Source organism: Chinchilla lanigera, unplaced genomic scaffold (genome assembly GCF_000276665.1).
Source record: "Chinchilla lanigera isolate Chin_1 unplaced genomic scaffold, ChiLan1.0 scaffold00120, whole genome shotgun sequence".
Lineage (NCBI taxonomy): Eukaryota > Metazoa > Chordata > Mammalia > Rodentia > Chinchillidae > Chinchilla > Chinchilla lanigera.
The window spans coordinates 4,543,903-4,557,698 of NW_004955521.1; the positions used below are offsets into that span (position 1 = coordinate 4,543,903).

Sequence of the window (13,796 nt, forward strand, 5' to 3'; positions counted from 1 at the left end):
ACCTCCACAAAGTGTAAGCGAAATAAACCTTTCCTTCCTTAATTTGGGGCATAAAGTATTTTGTCCCAGCAATGAGAGAAAAGTAACCAAGACAGTTGGCATGCAAGACAAGTATTTGAGTGGTTTTTTTCTAAATGAAAACCTCAGTATTCAGGTGTGCTGGGATTACAGGCATGTGCCACCACGCCCAGCTTTTTTCTTTTTCTTTCTTTTTTTTTTTGGTACCAGGAATCGAACTCAGGACCTTGCACTTGCCAGGCTGGCTCTTATGCCACTGAGCTATATCCCCAGCCCCCTGTAATCTTTGGATCATCAGATTTTTCCATATCAGGTTTGTGAGTTTGCATCTCAACTACCAGATTGAAATCCCAGAAACCTGGGGTAGCAAAGCAAACGAGAAGGACCCACAGCACTCACAGAAAACCCCAAGCAAGAGGCCCACAGTTCCGCCTGAACACTCCTGGGTGCCCTGAGGGAGAAAGGGCAACTTCCCAGCAGGCCTTCATTCCCGCAAGGTGTCCCAGGAAAACATACAAAGAATGTGTGGCTCGCCCTCCCAGGCTCCAATTCCCCTCAGGCCTGAGTGGAGAGACTGTGACCAATTTGTGCCCTCACTTGAGTCCTCCCTAAGCTGCAAAGAGCAGCATCTGCCTCCAGATGTGCGGCAGGATGTGAGCAACGGCTGCAGCACCAAGCACAGGAGCGATGCAACAGCGAGAAATGCCGAGAGGGGTGGCCCCTGGGCTCTGCCTCTCGTGGACACCGCCAGATCCCTAGGGATCCCAATGAAATGGAAATGACAATAAGCGCCACCTGAGAAGCTTAAACACCAGTTCTATCTTGTCTCAGACAATCCTCTGTGTGTGTGTGTGTGTGTGTGTGTGTGTGTGTGTGTGTGTGTGTGTGTGAGTCATGGTGGATTGAACTCAGGGCTTACAGATAATAGCCAACTAACACACACCCCAGCCCTTGCCTCACCTTTTAATTAAGGTGCCCTTGGGAGGCGGGGAGAACTTCCCACTCAGTATTAGCACTTCTGATCTCTTTCACATTCTACCCCTGCCTGGTCAAACTACCTGTGAACTGTGTGTGCCGCTGTCATTTTGAAATCGATTTGTATTGAAGGTGACTCTCCAGCTAGAGGCTAGAAAAAAGGAAAGTTTCTGTTTTGGCTGAACCTTAGGAGGTTGGTAGGATCCGATGCTAATACGTAGAAAAGACCTTCCAGATATAAAGAGCAGCATGATGAATGGCGCGGAAATAGGAATGTCTGGGACAGATACAGGCGCCTGTCTAGAAATAAAAAAACAGTACACCGTGTCACTACGGAATCTGGTGGACAGGACTCCAAGGCACGCGGACCCCAGCTGCAGCTGCACTGAGCCAGCAGCCTTCAGGCACGCTGCTGGATGAAGTGGGCCTGGAACCCTGGAGCAGCTTTCATTTGAACATCACAGATTTAGAAAACAAAAAACAGAAAAATCCCACCCCAGTGACAGCCAGGTGTGGTTTTCATTTTCACTTGATCATTCTTGGCCTCCCTCTGGCAGTGCTGCCGTGCTCTGGGTAACGGTGCTCATCTCCCCCAGATTCTTACTATATGCAAGGGGGTTAAGTCTCTGATGTGTTCCAGACCAGGGACCTTTGTTTCCAATGCCCTCACTTTTCCTTTCTTTCCTTTTCCCTGCTCCTCTCCTTTGTTCCCCTTCCCATTTGAACATTTTCCTCTTATTTCACAATACCTATTATACATTTTGGTCTTTATTTATACTCTTGGTTTCCCACATCAAAGAAACAACGTGGGGGCCAGGGATATAGCTCAGTGGCACAGCACCTGCCTAGCAAGCGCAAGGTCATGAGTTTGATTTCTGGTACCAAAAAAAAAAGAAACAATATGGCATTTACACATGTAAGTCTGACCTTTTTTCACTTAAGAGTATGATCTCAGATGGGCATGGTAGCACACACCTGTAATCCCAGCACTTGGGAGGCTGAGGCAGGAGGATGGTTGTGAGTTCGAGGCCAGGCTGGGATACAAAGTGAGCTCAAGTCCAGCCTGAACTACATAACGAAACCTTGTCTCAAAAAAGACCAAAAAGAAAAAAAAAAGGGTATGGTCTCAAGGTGCATGATTTTCCTAGAAATCTCTCAACATAGAAGATTTTTGATAGCTTTGTTGAGATCTAATTCACACAACATTCAATTCACTTATCTGGCATGTTTATTGCAATGGTTTCAGAGTGTAACATTATAAAGCATACAATTCAGCGGCATTAATTACATTCACAACGTCGTGCAACCATCAGCACTATCTATTTCCTAACTTTTCTAACAGCTAAAGAACACATTTAGAACAGATATAACTAGGTTTACACTAAAAGAGCTTTGTTTGTGAAAGTTTGACCTGTCTGCCCATGACTTCCCATGCCCTGTTCTCCCTGCTCGGAGCCACTGCCCTGACAAACCTGGCAGTATCTGCAGGCTACATTCTGCTCCCATCCTGCACAGCCCAGAGGGTGGCCTGCTGGAGTCGCTGTCTCTTTTGGGGATCTCAGGAGAGAAAATGGCACCAGGAGGACCAGAGGCCTTCAGATCTCAGCCTGCATTTCACACCAGGGTTGTGGGCGTGGTTTCCCAACAATCAGGGGAAGCTACCTTTCCTTCACATTTTAAGGGAGATTATGTATGTGCATATCTTTGCATTCGTTATCTTCAACTCAGTGTCTTTACGAATATTACATAGCTTATGGGAGACACTGTGCTTCCTTGTTCGACTCCTCTCTTCGTTCTAAGTCATTATTGCAGAGGCTGTGGTCCTTAAAGTGCTTTGTTACAGCAACAAAAGGTGACTCAGGTTTAAGCAGAAAAGGAAAGCACAGTAGCTAGCTCACAGAAGCCTGGGAAAGTGAGGGGTCCAAAGTCAAAGGAAACTACACACTGGGGTTCCTGAGCTCATCTCTGTGCGTCACTGTTGTGCCAACACACAGTGGACGACAGCTGCCATTCCCACCAGCACTGCACGGAGAAGGCACTGCCCTTCCCGCTGCCTCTTGAAGCCGGGTTCTCCTACCAGCGTGGGCTCACCGATCTTCCACTGCTCTGGGTCCCTGGCTTCCAAGCCAAAATCTGAAGCAGGCCAGAAACTCGCGCCGTCGAAGAAATGAGTGGCTGATTCTTTAGCATCTAGAATGGGGTTGGCGGGGAGGGGGCTGACCCTGTTGCTTGCTAAGACTCAGGAGGAGTTGCCCAAATGTGGGAATATGGTTCAGAGGGTGAGCAAAAACCCACAAGGCTATAGATGTCTGCTGTAGGTAGGAAACATCTGACATTCTGTACAGATCGGGGTCACAGCTTTATTTCATCCAATGTAGAAAGATATTCCAAACTGAAGTTTATCAGCTCTCTCTTCCATTTATCATTGAAATTAGAAAGTACATCTAGGAAATTTCTGTTAGCAACTTCTTTTTTTTTTTTTTTTTTTGTCATTTTGAGACAGGTTCTCACTATGCAGTTTAGGCTGGCATTGAGCTCACTTTGTAGCCCAGGCTGATCTCCTCCTGCCTCAGCCTCCTGAGTGCTGGGGTTACAGGTGTGTGCCACCATGCCTGGCTGTCTTTTGTCTTTCAAACTTCCACTGTTAAAGAAAAAAATCTAAGTGTATAGCTTGAATTACTACGAGGTAGAAAAAAGCAAAAGAAAAAAATAAGAACAAGAAAGCAGAACAAGATTTTTTAAAAACAAAACCTCTCGGTTAACAGGATTTTTGTCAGTGAAACAAACACCGGTTTATCCAGAGCTGATTATTATTCAAATAGGAGTATCACATGTCTGGTCTGTTATTAGCTAGTCAGTATCTGTTGTTAGAAGAGTCAGTGTTTATTTTTATAAAATCTCAAATTTTAGCCTGCTTTGCTGATGTCCTATTTACTTTGAATCATTTTAATGGTAATAGCGTTCAAACTGTCACTACTGTTTCATGTTGAATGTATCCTCTTATCACTTCCTGTGACTTCCTGGTGAAATACACTATAATTACTGAATGATTTTATATCCCACTTCTGCCCTTCACACTCTAAATTAAACTGTTGAGAAGGAGTCTCCTTAGGAATTAGGTAGTTGGTTATCACTAGACAACTGCCAATTACAAAATACACTGGACTCCAGACCTACTAATTTTTCTGGATAGAGAAGAAAAAAGTGTCTCAGGTAAGATAACAGGGATGAGTGAAAAAGAAAGCATTGCTGCAGGGTGGAGGTAATGTGTAGTTTCCTTTCAAACCTTGAGAGTTCCTGGCTCCTTGTGTGGCTGAAACCTGTTCTTATATTTTTTTCTAGCAGGGCAAATGTCTCTGCTCTCTTCCAGCCAGAGGCACCAGGAGAAACTGATGTGGGTGGGAAAAGGTGGGCAGCCAGATGGTGGAGGCCTGGGGTGAGGGGTGGGGTGAGGGTGCTTTCCCTGCCTCGCTAGGAGCCCGGGGCGGGCAGATGGCTGTACCCTTAATGCCACTCTCCCCTGGTCAGCAGGCAGGAGTGGTTGATCTTGTAGCCATGCAGAAAGTATATGTTTATTTTTTTCTTCCCAAGTGAAAATTTAGATTTAAACACTGTGTCTATGAAAAATAGACCTCCTACCTTTTGCTATAGCTACATAGATGTCTGGTTAAAGCAGACTTAGTTGATGCACTTTACTTTTTAAAATGAAAATGCCACACTTAACCCCTGTGACTTTGTGACTTCCTTTTTCCCTATGACAATTGAGACCTCATTTCTCCATCTCTCGCTTTAAGATCAACCCAAGTGAAATCCTTTAAAGGAAGTATAGTAAATGACAGAAACTAAGAGGTTAAAATTAGAGAAATGAAACCTATTTCTTCTAAATGACAAGACATTTCTGAAACCTTATGAAGGACTTAAATTACCACAGGGTGATTTTTTCCAATGAATGCCACAGTGGTGGAACATTTTCCACAGTGGAGGTTATCATGGTGGGTTGTCTGAGCTATGCAGTTACTTTTCGTGCAGGACCAAATACTATTGTATGGTCCTCCGTGCAACTCAGGAGCCTCAGTAGGAGCAGGAGCAGCAGCTACGTCCTGTATTTCCTGTGTGTTCTCCACAGCAGCGTCTTGTTCCTAGCATCCTGTGGGTGGTTTTCTTGAGGGGTTATGGTACTGAACCAGGACCTTGTACATATGAGGCAAGTACACTACCACTGAGCTCCAGCTCCAGCCCTCCTCCTATAATCTTTTGATTATCTCCCAAATCTCATATGTACCCTCTGAATCTGAGACAGCGCTTTGGGCTTGGGGTGCGGTATGTCTTTCTTCATACTCCCAGTGGAGAATCATAGCTTTCATAAATTCTCTCTGACCAAGAAGCTGTGTAAATAAAAATATAATAAAGAATTTCATAGGTAAAAACTATTGTTTTCATGGTGTTGCACTCCTGTAATTCCAGCACTCGGGAGGCTGAGACAGAAGGATCGTTGCAAGTTCGAGACCAGCCTGGGCTACAAAGTGAGTTCAAGGCCAGCCTGAACTGCATAGCAAGACCCTGTCTCAAAAGACCAAAAAAAAAAAAAGCAAAAAAACCGAAACTATTATTTTAGATTCCTTTTTTCTATACATTCTCATTTCATGATGTTCATATTCAAATTCCAATGTTTTTATACTATGATAGCAGCCCATTTCAGGCCCTTTGTTTTGCTTTCAGTTCAGGCTGGAGTTACACTCACTGTGTAGTCCAGGCAGGGCTCAAACTCACAGCAATCCTCCTGCTGCAGCCTCTCAAGTACTGGGATAGGGCCACGTGCCACCACATCCTGCCTCCCGTTTCACTCTTAACAGCTGACTTCATTACTCAGTAAATCGCGTATATACGCATGAATGTATGTACACCTGCATGTGTGTGTACGTAATGTAATACTTGGGACTGGACACTCCAGCCCCTTTTAAGTTTTATTTACATTTTAAGGTTTTTTTGGGGGGGGGGGGCTTTTTCTGGTACCGGGAATCAAACACATGATTTTGGGCTTGCCAGGCAGGCGCTGTGCCACTGAGCTAAATCCTCAGCCTCTTATATTTTAATTTTTTTGAGACAGGGTCTCACTAAGTTGCTAAGTTTCTTAAGCTAGGCTCTAGTTGGCAGTCCTCTCACCTCAGCCTCCTCGAGTGCTGGAATTACAGGAACGAGCGTCCATGCCTGGCTTCAACCTGTCTTTTAAATCTAAATATGGATGTTGACAAAAATCTTATTGTTAACAATTTTTGTCTTTTAAAGAAATCACAGGTTTTATAACATTAGTACAAAAAATAAAAACTCCACAGAAAAATAAGTATTCAAACAATAAATAAGGTAGAATCATTATCTATTTACAATCAGTCAATCTGGGGGCTGGGGATTTAGCTCAGCAGCACAGTGCCTGCCTGGCAAGCACAAGGTCGTAAGTTTGATTCCTGGTAGTGGAAAAAAACCAAAACAAACAAAAAAAAACCCCAAACATACAATCAGTCAATCAATCAATCAATAAAACTTGGCAACTTAGTGAGACCCTGTTTCAAAATTAAAAATAAGGGTTGGAGATGTATGTTAGTGTGAAGGCAAAGTGTTCAACCCTCGGTCCTGCAAAGAAATAAGTGAGAGAAGGAAAAAGAGCAAGCTTCAAAGTGCAAGGTTTAAAATAAAGTACATAAGAGACCAGAATATACTTTCATTCTTTTCATTATGGCACATTTAAAAAAAATTCCTTATATTGATACACTTTGATATACATAGTGATGACATTCATCACAGGGAATTTGTACATAGTTATCTTGATTTCTCTTCTTTCTCATTCCGCTCCCCTCCCTTCAACCCTTTCCCCCTCCCCATTTACAAAAGCTTTGCTTCCATTTTTCCCTTCTATTCTTTCTTTCCTTTCCCTTCCCCCCTCCCCCTCCCCTCTTCCCCTCCCCTCTTCCCCTCCCCTTTGAACATTTTCTTCCTAATTCCCAACATCTCTCATCCATTTTGCCCTTACTTATCCTCTCGGTTTCTCACACAAAGAGAAACAATGCCGTATTTAAACATATCATGGCAAAATTTACATATAGTGAAAAGCAGAGATTTTAAATATACAAGTAATGTTTCGATAACTGTATGTATTCATGTATCCTGTGATCCTAGGAAAAAGTGTGTATAATTTTATTTATTTTGTGGTCCTGGGGACTGAATGCAGAGCTTCATGCATACTAGGCAAACACTCTGCCACTTGGTGCATCCCCAGCCCTCCCAATCAAGATAGTACCTTTCCTGGTACTCCATAAAGTCCCTTAATGCCGCCTTCCAATCAGTTCTCACCTCCACAAGCAACCGTTTGCTTATTGTTTTTTGAGACAGGGAGATAGGCTCTCACTATATAGTTTAGGCTGGTCTTAAACTCACTATGTAGCCCAAGCTGGCCTTGAACTCATGGCAATCCTCCAGCCTCAGCCTCCTGGTGCTAAAATTACAGGTGTGCACCACCCTGCCCAGCTAAGCAACCATTTTTCCACTCATTGATTATGATTGGAGACTAGCTTTACTTCTCTTGAACTTTATATAAATGAATAATACAACAAAAACCTTTTTCTTGCCTAGCTTGTTATTATTTAACATGGTATTTGTTGCCATTGCATGTATCTGTAGCTCGTTCTTTTCATAATTGCTGAGGAGAGCTTATACCACAATTTATTTTTCTATTCTCCTTCCAATGGATATTTGGATTGTTTTCAAGTTTGGCTTCTCCCCCTCCTCCTCTTCCTCTTTTTCTTTCTGGGGACTGAACCCAGGGCTTTCCCACTGAGCTACATCTGGCCCACTTTTAGTTTTTAAAAGAGGTTCTCCACAAGTCACTAAATTGTCTAGGCTAAACTGGAACTTGTTATCTTCCTGCCTCAGCCTCCCAGACTGCTGGGATTACAGATGTGTACCATAATGTTGAGCTTTGTACAGGTCTTTTGCCTGATATATGATTTTGGTATCTTAGAAATGGAACTGCTGGCCTATAGCATGGATACATTCTAAACTTTGCAAGGAAATGTTAATTTTCTGCAGTAGCCATTCTATTTTACATTCCCATCAACAAAATATAAACATTTCTTTTTTTCCCCTTCAATATGTAAATCGTATAGGTTTCTGTGTACTTTTCAGTAATATCTCTTTTCAGAGACATTAATAGAATATTTTTGGTAACATTAAAGCCCACATATATGGGGGACCAAATTCTAGATAATTTTTCCCACTTTCCAACATACACAATATAGTCAACATATGCAAATGCAAATATTTCATACAAAATATAGTCATCTCGCTTTATGCAATGATCTTTTTCCTGAAAAAGCTGATTTTTGTAGTTCACATCACTGAAATAACCTTCCTCTATTTCAGTACCCAAGTGCAGTGCTTTGCACACAGTTTAATCTGTTTTCTGCTTTTTGTTTTGTTTTAGTCAACACATAACTTGTTTTATGATGCAGTTCAAGTAATTTACCTGTTTTAGTAGGTTGGTGTTTTTTTGTTTGTTGTTTTTGGTTTTTGTACTGGGAATCAAACTCAGGGCCTTGCACTTGCCAGGCAGGCACTTGTACTTCTGACTTATATCCCCAGCCACTTACCTGTTTTAATTATATGCTAATTTCTGCATTTTTTTTTTTTTTGACTAGCATAAACCAGGTCGAATGTTAAGAAATTTGGTTAAAGTGTATTTCCTTTCCCACTTTACTAATTCCTAGTAAACTAGGCACTTCTGTGTGGCACCATATAAAACAAAAGCACAGCATAAGGAGGTTAGGGATTCGATCTGAGCTCTCAGTTCTCCGGGCTCCACAAGTTACTGAACCCATTAGCCTATCCCCAGAGGCTGGTGTTCTTACGTAGGAGCCCAGCTTAGAGACAGTCTTTTCTGCTCCCTTTCCTTGACGAAGACCTGTGAGGCCCTTGGTATTGTAGATTAGCTTTACTTCTCTTGAACTTTATATAAATGAATGATACAACAAAAACCTTTTTCTTGCCTAGCTTGTATTGTTCAACATGATACTTGTTGCCGTTGCATGTATCTGTAGCTCATTCTTTTTGTAATTGCTGAGTAGAGCTTATACCACAATTTATTTTTCTATTCTCCTTCCAATGGACATTTGGATTGTTTTCAAATTTGGCTCCTCCCCCTCCTCCTCTTCCTCTTCTGAGGACTGAACCCAGGGCTTTCCCACTGAGCTACAGTGGGAAAGCCTGCCCTTTTAGTACTTGGCACTGTGGGGCATAATTTATTCATACACGTGCTTGCTTGTTCATAACTAAACTCTTGATCTTCTTAAAGCAGGGATCATTGACCTCAGCTTTCTTTGCTTTACATAGAGTAAATAAATGCTTAACATAGAGTAAATAAATGCTCAACAAATATTTGTGGAATAAATGCATAAATTAGGGGCGAGCATGTAAATGTGACTTTTTAAGTATCCCAATCCCTTAAAGAGATTTTTTTTTCCATATTCAAATTGCTGGAAATTTTTTGGATTTAGTTTAATTCTCTCAACTAATTTCCCAGAGGCTGGATGTGCGTTATGAAGCTTTGAAGTGCCAGGTCTCAGTGCTTGAAGTGACTCCAAGCACTTGCATCGTTGCTGAGAGTGATGTATACTTTGCTGTGCACAGCACTTGGTCTGTCAAACGTGAGGTTTGTTCATGTTATTCTCCCCTTCGGTAAGTACTGGGAACCTAAGAACATTTTTTTTTTTGGTATCGGGAATGAAACTCACGACCTCGCACTTGCTAAGCAGGTGTTGTGCCCCTGAGCTAAATCCCCAGCCCAGAACATCTTTTTGTATAGTGATTAACTGCATGATTCATGAAATCACTTTGGTCATGTTCCTTTTTTTCTTTTTCTCTTTTCTTCAGTACTGGGCCTTCACACTGAGCTACATCTCCAGCCTTTAATTTTTTTTTTTTTTTTTTGAAATAGATCTCAATAAATTGAGACGTTGCCAGGACCAAGCTAGATCTTTCGATCCTTTTACCTCTAGGCTTCCCAGAATGCTGGGACCACAGGGGTGCACACCATGCTCAGCTGATCACATTCTTATTGCAACCAGGCTATAACACCTACAAATCTGAAGGCTGCTGGGCATCTCTCACTCTGGGGAGGTCTTTTGTTCTCTTCGGGCCTCAACATTATTAGTACGATCCATTCACATTATGGAGACCATTTGCTGTGTGTAGTGACCACTGATTTAAATGTTCTCTCTTCTAAAGGCACCCTTACAGAAACATCCAGAATGATATCTAATGACCTAGGTAGGGACCTGGTCTGGCCAACTGACGCATAAAATCACCCATCTCAGGAAGCCAGGCTTTTCCACATTCTGCTCCTCTTACCATTTCGCTATTATTTTCTTGAGACTGTGGATAAGTGCAGTTTGAGAGAAAGCTACTCTTAGATTCTGCTTTGCTGCCTCAAGGTGGAACAGGGAACTCTTCTGCGAGGCCTGAGACATCTCTGCTTTTGAAGCCGCCACCTCCAACTTCACCTGGCCCGAAGCATGACAGAGGAGCGAGCCTCACAATACATCTGACTACAAGCTCCTTTCTCCAGCCAGTGGGTTTTTGTTAGGGGTAGGGTGGTAGGGATGGAAAGATGATGAGATGGAAGGGACTGGTTTAGCCAGATTATCTTTATTTTCAATCTGCCATACCTTATAATTAATCTTAAGAGCTGAGACAAGTGTCTCTGGTCCTGGTCTGAGCAGGCTGTCCTGGAAGGAATGGCACTCCAAGTTGTGAAAGGGGAAGAACACACTGATATTGGGTTGAATCTTAATCTTTCACTTTACTATTTCAACTATACAACTGTTACATTTTCCTCTATCAGTAAGATAGAACTACTGAGTTAAAGGGAAATAGCTCTACCAAGCCTACCATTGCCAAGTGCCTAGATCTGTAAGTTTTTAGCATTGTATAAACTTACAGAAGTTGTACTTGAGAACAGTCCTATTAAAGATAATACTTTAAAACTCCTAGGCTTTTTTTGTTTTTTGTTTCCAGTACCAGGAATCGAACCCATGACCTTGCGCTTGCCAGGCAGGCGCTGTGCCACTGAACTAAATCCCCAGCCCCACTCCTAGGCTTTTTAAAGAAAAAAATCAAAATGAGAATTGTAAGAGGTTCCAGGTAATCAATCTAATGAAACATGATTTATTCTTGTGCTTTTAAAACTGAAAAGATAGTTTGCAAAGCACATTAAATGAAACCTGACTTAATAAAAGGCCATAGATTCAATTATTTCTTCATTTATTCATTCAGCAATATATATTGAAGAGATACTGTTTAGCGATCTGTATTCATTTGGTGCCTAGCTATCACATTTGTTCACACTGGATAGGCAAGCTGTCTGCCAGCTGTAGTTCACCTCTCCTGGGACAAAGTGGGCAACTTGTTGCTTCCATTCACTGGTACCCTCCTCTTTACTACCCACCTCCATTCTAGTATGGCCTCTTCCTTCCTGGTCTCTTGAGTATCTTATATTTTGCTGTTCCAGATGCAAATGATGAACAAAATGTAGGGCAAATGTCAGTTAAATTGTCTATGTGCAGGGGGGAAGCTGTGCATTATAGTTAGAATACGGAAAAAGGAAAGTGTCATAGCATGTTGAGGCTTGGTGGGGCTATATACGACCTAACCCATTTGCCATGACAAGAGGCTTATAGGAAAAACGAGCCACCGTATCTGAAATCATGGTTATCCTAGTAAATAACATATTTTTGTAGTACTTGTTACTTCTTACTCATTGGGGAAAACAATGGAGGTGCTGAATTTCTGGAATTATTTGAATGAAGAGGGCTGTGAAGACAGTATAAAAGAGCGTAGAAGAAATCTGCAGGTGGTGAACCTTTTACAGCTTTCAATGATACAAACTGCCAGCTACAGCTTGTGTGCCATAGGTTCGCCACCACTGAAACAGTGCCCCACCCTCCAGAGACAGGTGCGGGGAACACGAAGATCATAAGGGAAGAACACATGTAGTAAAGAAACTGACCAATTAGGCACAGTTGCCTGAATCTAAGCTAACAGTTTTCCATTTTCATCGCGCTTGATTGGAGACACGGAATTACTATTAGTAAGAGACACTAAGCTGGGATACCTATGCCTAACACAGTGCATATATTTTATCTAACATTTTCCAACCTTCCCCCAAGGTAAGAATCATTCCCATTTTCCTAAGGTTAACCCTCGAAGGTACACAGCTCTCAGTAGCAACTCCTCCAGCGTTTGACTCCAGTGCGCGGTTCCCGAGAATAGTATAGCAGGATACAACGTATCTGCCAGAGGCAGCTGAGACCGAGGGGCCCTATCTAAAGGAAACTATGTTGCCGTTGAGAGCAGCACGCGTCAGGGCCCAAGTCTCTTCACATACAGCCTTGCAATGTCAAAAATGAACAGAAAAATAATTTTAAAAGAAAGTCAAAGCCTGAAGGTGAGTGAGGAATGAATTCTCCAGCGGGTTGACCATACCGTCGGAGTGGAATTTCACAGCCATGGATCGCGCCCTTGCCTTCCTCAACCTTCATTTCCTCAGAAGGTAAGGACTTGAAAGATCTCTTTGTTAAACTTTATGTGAAAAATTACTCAAATGTTTAAAAATGCCAACACTAACTTTACAATGGAAGGTTTTCAATTCCTGTAATTCTCAAGGACTAAAGGAATGCGGTGTTTTTAAGTAACAGGACAAGAAATAGAACTACAGGAAGGAGGAAAATGCAGCACCACGGATGAATATACAGCCTGGTGCTCTGCACTAATTCTATGAGCATGACTTGATTAATATTTTTAAAATATCCTGTCCTCCGTTTCCGCAGTTATTAAAATAACTAACTTTACAGCTGCGTTGCTAATAGGTTATAATGTGGTGGTCTAAGTCATAACCAGATTCTAGAGTTAATTAAAACTCTAGGTTCAAATGCAGTACTGCCGCTTGCTGGGCAGTTTTAATGAACATTCTCCTACACTACAAATGGGATTTAAAAAAAAATTTTTTTTAATGTTTTGAGATAGGGTATCGCTATGTAGTGCATGTAGGCTGGCCTTGAACTCATGGCCATCCCCCTGCCTCAACCTCCAGATTACTGGGATTACAGATGTGCACCACACCAGGCCAAATGGGATGAATTTTTGAAATAGAAATAATCCAGTTTCCACACCTCAGGGTGGTTATGAGAACCAGGCCAGGTTACAGGTAGAGTCCCAACAAACCTTAACCTAGAAGTTAAACTTTTTTCATAGGGATTAAAAGATTTTCTACTAAATCCTTCAAGGCAAGAAGTTATTTCAGTAGGTTCAGACGTTTTGGGTCTGATTTTAATGAATCACAAGAGCTCGCTCTGTGCACACGTCCTGGTAGTCGGTGACGTGCGAGCTACTCCAGATTTTGCAGAACCTTACACTGCAGGAAACCGCGTGTCCGGGCAGCACACAGCCCCAGCCGGCGGCCTCGGCCTCGGGTGTCGGCTTCCCGGGGAAGGACGGGTCGCGGACGCCCGAAGCGTCTCTCGGGAAGTGTCCCGAGCCCGGCTCGGACCGACGGGAACCCACGATCAGCCAAAACCGGACACGGTCCGACTCAGCCCCGCCGCGCGCCGGCCGTTTACATTTGAATTTCCCAGCCGGGGCGGGGAGGCGGCGCCAGCCCGCCCGGAAGCCTCCCAGTTCCCGCCACGGGCAGGCCCCGCCCTCAGAGCCCCAGCTTCGCCACTGGGGCCCACCCCGCCCCCAGTCCGGCGGCCACGCCC

At 43.0% G+C, this 13,796-nt stretch overlaps 1 long non-coding RNA gene across 1 annotated transcript in view; it reads left to right on the forward strand.

The window, feature by feature from the left end:
- The window catches only part of LOC102019944, a 25,840-nt gene extending 14,818 nt beyond the window's left edge, over positions 1 to 11,022 (forward strand). The window contains exons 3-4 of the long non-coding RNA XR_264609.2: positions 9,563 to 9,717; positions 10,473 to 11,022. This is a non-coding gene — a long non-coding RNA (uncharacterized LOC102019944). The remainder of the gene's footprint in view (positions 1 to 9,562; positions 9,718 to 10,472) is intronic.
- The last annotated feature ends 2,774 nt before the right edge of the window (positions 11,023 to 13,796 follow it).